General features: G+C 28.9%; 1 protein-coding gene across 3 annotated transcripts in view; it reads right to left on the reverse strand.

The window, feature by feature from the left end:
* The window catches only part of Atpalpha (sodium/potassium-transporting ATPase subunit alpha), a 330,235-nt gene that overhangs the window by 317,837 nt on the left and 6,256 nt on the right, over positions 1-6,142 (reverse strand). The gene's annotated exons all lie outside the window — the stretch shown is intronic.

The following is a 6,142-nucleotide window of genomic DNA, read 5'->3' on the forward strand; positions in this document are numbered from 1 at the left end:
AAATTTTTACTAACTAAAATCTGATTGAAGTTGAAGTTTAACTTAAATAATTACAAAATTTTTGTCAAAATTTTATTTTTAATGTCGTCACCAAACGAGAAAAGCAATCGATAAACACGAATCTGAGAAAGGTTAAATAAATTTATCATTCTCCCCTTCAGAATTTTTATGAAAAAAGAAAAATACAAAGATGAGACTACATAATCAATCACGTCTTTGCAATATTACCGAAATATAAAGGAGAGGGACAATTTTCTTCTCTCACTACCCCCCTCCACAAGGTTCAATTACGGCATCCATGAATTCGATTAAACATAAACGTTTTTGTTTAAAAAAAAAAAAAACTAGAACGCAAAAGATCCGAGTTATAAACTGAGAAATTGGACGATCTTTAGGAATGTTAACACTAGGTCAAGTAGTAACTAATTCGTTCATAAATGCAGAATTATAATTTATTCAGAAACATGAATTTTTAGTTAAATAAAGTTAAATATAGATAACTATAATAAGTAGTAAAATACAGAAAGTAGTCTCAAGGAAAATCGATTTTTCTAAGCGTCCTTACAACCTTAATTCATACATATATTGTATCACTATGTATATACAACTTTGTGTGTATGATTGGCTATAGAAAGACTCGTTGCGTCTAATGAGACGAATTCAGTTATATGAATTTATTTACCTCATCGTCTGCAACTGTTATTCTGTATGATTTTTCATTATTCTCGGCGTAATTAATTAAAAAAAAAAAAAAAAAAAATTAAAGATTCATTGCGCAGGTGTACAACAGAGCGTGCTTTAGATGTATAAACCACCACCGGCCACCACGGTAGGGTTATACCGCGCACGCAGAACTTTAGGGAGGGAGTACAAGATCTCTCCCCCGCCCACTATATCCCACTTTACCCTGCCACGGGCGCCAGCGGTCGATACCACAGTCTGGGCTATCCCCACCATAATACCCCTGTAATCCCGCACCCATATATTTCTTTATAACAACCACGGAGTCCCTTTTCCTCTTTCTATGCCGACCCAATTACATCACCGAGAAATAAAAAAAAATTTTAAAAAGGAAAAATAACTGGTTAGATGAATCAGAAATTCGCATGAATAAAAATTATTTTTAAATAGTTGCTAATTTTTTTTTTTAATTCAATAATATCAATATCGATTTTCTGAACATTTTTGATTTTACAAAAATAAAAAAACTGGGAAGAATTTTTGGTTTGTAATTGGGACATTAATTTCAAATTTTACACAAATGTATTATGCATACATCGTCGACTAAAATAGAAAAACGTTTTTCGAATAAAACAAAAAGGCAGCAGGTTAGTAAACATGTACACTAGGAATATAAACGAACAGATGCATGTACTTTTAATAATTTTTATTTCACTATTCTAGAAAAATTGAAGTAATATATAAAAGTAAAAAAAATAACTATAAAAGTAAATACTAAACTCATTTCATAATCGCATAAAGAGAATTAATTTATAAAAAGTAATTAATTAAATTTGTTAGCCAATTTATTTTTTTAAATTTAACCGATTAGGAAATATCCCACATTACAATCAATCTACACGTTAACATGGAAAAAAAAATTCTTTTGGCGAGATTTTGCATACAGAAAGTACCTGCAGGGTGGGTACAAAAATATTTTAAACCATTTCACTTTTTTATTAGGTATAGTAAACAAATTATTTACATTAATTTATAGGACATACACAACCAAAGTACTTCATACTTTATTCAAGAAAACTTCAAAATTGTAAAAATTGTTTTTAAATCAATACTCAAACGTCATAAATAAATAATTTTATTTACTTTTAAAAAATTTTCCAAAATCAAACTTCAAATCATTTCGAAGTAATTTTTCAATGGATTTCCAACGAATCAGTTGAAATATTTTTATATAAATATTTCTAATTCATAACATATAATAACAAATTTCAGAACTTTTTTTCTGAAGGATACTTATTTTAATAATTCTCTAATAATAAACAAAAATTAAGTGAAATAATGGTATAAATTTTAAGACGATCAAATCTCAGTTAGAATCTATAAATAATCTTCGGGGAAAAAATATTTTAGATGATACTATTTAAATAAGAAAAATAGAAATGGATTTACCCTCCAAAGAATAAGGACTTTTAGACTTCTACACTTAACAAATATATACATTAAAACTATGTTTAAAAATAAACATCTCTATCTATTCTGTAAAAAAAAAAAAAAAAAAAAATAGCTTTCAAAGAAAATTGGAATCTGATGGTATAAGTCATCGAATATACCTGTAACTTGGTTCACAAAAGACGCACACGTTGCCGAACACGAGCAACAACGGGGTAGTAGTAGTGCGTTTTACACAATGAGCATGCGTAAATGAACGAAGAGAGCTTATGTAGATAATGCATCCATAATTTTTGTCCCCACCATAATCCTATGAAGAATCAGTAGCATAATCGCTAAGGCATCTGACAGAAACAGACTGTGAATTTCTCGGATCAAATACAATACAATTTGGAAACTGCTACCAGTACTACGTAATAACTGCTAAACATAACTGAAAAACATTTTTAAAAAACTTTCACAGTTTTATTATATTTTGGTTAACTTTAAACAATCAGAATACAAAAGAACACCTGTAAAATATATATAACGGCTTACGTAAATATGATATAGATAGTATCAGATATCCCTACTACATGAAATAATAATGACGTTCAGAAAATATAACATTCCAGATAATAATGACTATTATTTGGAAGACGTCCAGATTTTGATCATTTCTCATTAGTAATCGACCACCGTTAACAACACTTTTTGTGATCTCTTTTTTACTTTATAATACAACATACGTCGTTACATTTCGTCTTGGAACAAAATTTTTCTTCATACGTATTCCTTTATGGAAATCGATTCCCTAAATAAGCTGATTGCCTGAACCGGTAGATTATTTTTCATTTACGTTATTTAAATAAAAGATTTACGCATTTAACATTTCCTTATAGGCGTCACTGCATTTCCTTTTATAAATCACACACCCTAGAAATTTTACCTAGTAGTTAAAGGTACTAAAACAAGGTTTATTTAAAAATCTAATAATCCGCAAATTTGAAAACTCAATTGAATTTTTAGATTCGTTTTCCAGTGAAAGTTCCGAATCAAATCTGCAATTTTTTGTACAAAGTTTTTTCCAGGAAAAAATGTACTGGAGCAATGGAACAATTCCTTTCTGCGATTCCTGAAATAACACGCTTTACATTCCTGATGTGGAATATATATAATCTATAATTTTGAATAAAATATTTATTTGTTTAAAACTATATATTAAAATAATTGAGTAAATAAAAAAAAAAGATCGGTATAAAGAAAGTAATTTTTATTAATGAAACAAAATGGAATTTACAACAGTTCAACTAAACAAAAACTTGTACATCTTATAATTCTTATCCTACCAATACGAGATTAACTTATCGTTAAATCAAAAGATCAAAGCGAGTTATAAATAGAAAACAAAAAAACGATGCCTAGAGATATTTTAATTTAATTTTAAAAAATCTTTGATACTTTTGAAAAACAGTAGCTAGTCAAACGTCGATCAATAAAGAAACAATTGCCTTTGCTCATTTCATTAAATCTGTGAAATACAATCTTCGAGTTATATATTTGGAAATGTGGCGTATGAGCCCAGAAAACAATATATATCTTACTCAAAAAATAAGGATGATCATCTACAGAACCTTTTTAGAAATCTTAAAAACGATATAAAAAAATAACTGAAAGCGTCTGTTTAATTTGTTTTAATGCTATGCTTCCATCCACGACACAAATAAAAATTATACGAACTAATTTAGGAAATGTTTTAATTAGAGATTATTATGTAATATGTGGTGCATATAAAAATTTATAATTAGAATAAACGATTTGCATTTTTATTTAAAATTAAGAAAATATCGGATATTTAAACGACTACATTCACTGAACCGTACTTGCGAATAGGTAATTTTAGTATTAACAGAGTATTCAATTAGAAGATTAGCCGACCGTGTATCGGCGCCACAACGTCTATTTCCAGTATGACGACGCGTATCGACATTATGACGTCAAAACAAAACTACTCACGCAAGCTTGAACACTTACGATCCACGGCCAACACAACACGATGTTAATTCTAAAAATAACAAAGAACGGACAACCTAAAACAGAATACATGTTATAATACAGACAAGCAGTTTTGATCAAAACAGTAAGGGCGAGTTACGTTGAAATACTCCGCAATGAGAAATGTAACACGAAGAATTAACAACAAGATTTTAGGGTCACATAGCCTATTTGTCGAAATACAAGTATTTTGTAAGTTTACAGATGTCTGAAGCAGTGTTAAATTATTTCATAAACAAAATCAATAAAGCTAAACTAATTCCAGTGGTTTGTAATCGGGTTAATGTTGTTTGTAATAAAAAGATTCAATATTGTAAATTTATATAAATCTACTAAAATGTAAATAAATTAATTAAAAAAAGTATCATTTTAAAAAGGAAGAAGATATCGATTAAAAATTGTGTATGTATTTATGAATGGATATGCAAGTTAATAAACTTAATTCCTATTAAGTACAAAAGGAAAACTAAATTCATTCAGAGATCGCTGATCATTTTGCAGTGAAAAAGTAAGTGCTATTTCGCATTTCTAGAGATTTTAAACAAAAAGTCAATTTTCTACTTATTTTGTAATCATAATAAAAGGATTTCACTAAAATAAAACAAAAAATAAAACATTTTGAAATTTAAACCAAAATCGAAGAAAAACAAAGCGATACGCGTTATAGTTCAGTTGATGAACTCAACATCCTAATAATTACCAATTTAGAAAAATCAACCGATATTGAACAATTTTTTATTCTTACAAATATATTCTTACAGTTAAAAATTTTAATAAATGTTAGGAAACATTGGCCAATTTTACATAAAACACCAATCGGCCATAAAAATTACAAAACCAATCTAAATAATAAGAAAATTCAACGCCGAACTCATCAGAAGAACGAGAAATGAAGCGGTTTTTCCGTCTCCTTCTTTATTTATCAGAAATAATAATGTTAAAAATTAGAGTGTTTAGTCATCCGAAATGTTATATTTATCCCTACAAGTAATACACATTCACTACGTTCAACAAAGGGACTGATTACATAACAAATATCATTACTTACAGAGAAAGCAAATTGAATTATACCGTGAAACTATCCAGATAAATGAAAACAAAAATAATACTATCGAAGATAAACACTAATTAAGTGACGTGAATAATACATTAAAGCCGAAAGATAAGGCGATAATAGTGACAAAACGGCAAATATTTCAGAATAGACAGAGTTAAAAATATTTATAAGTGTTTTTTTCCAAGAAGAATGCACATTATAGTTTTAACGTGCTGCGAGGTAATATCCTAATACGAAATATAACGTCGCCTTGTAACCCGGTTGTTTTAAATGTCCAACACATGATTACTGTTAAATGTGATTTTACATCATACCTTAGGGGAGACCGGGACAGATAGTGTACACATTTACAGATAAAGATCAATTTACTGATAATATTGGCCGACATCTGATCTATTCATAAATTCATAACTTACACGTTTTATAAAAGGAATGCGCTCCGGATCTTGTGAACCAGAAAAAAATATACGATTTATACCAAAAACACAATTCAAATTGAGAATGCTAAGCGTAACAGAGATGTTTGGTATACGTAAAATTATGAAACTAAATTAACAAATCTAACCGAATGTAGAAGATGATAGGTTGAAAATATCAGAACGGTCATGAAATCCTCAAGAATTTACTTATATAATCGAATCGTACATTACGTATTTATCGTAAATAGAGGTCAATATTACTCGAATAATCCGTTAAACGGGGTTACAATTAATGGCACTAACTAAAGTAGGAAAAAACGTAACGAAAGCAGGTAGCGACTGATGCGAGGTAATACTACTACTATCTCTACTACCATTATACAAACCACAAGTAAACATCTAAACCATTCCATCTATTCATTCTAACGACCATTTCGCGTGCAAACTACCAATCCGTTTTGCTCACTATTCCTTTTTTCTATTTATAACTAAAATACGACCG

This window comes from Lycorma delicatula, chromosome 5, assembly GCF_047948215.1.
Source record: "Lycorma delicatula isolate Av1 chromosome 5, ASM4794821v1, whole genome shotgun sequence".
In the NCBI taxonomy this organism is placed as follows: domain Eukaryota; kingdom Metazoa; phylum Arthropoda; class Insecta; order Hemiptera; family Fulgoridae; genus Lycorma; species Lycorma delicatula.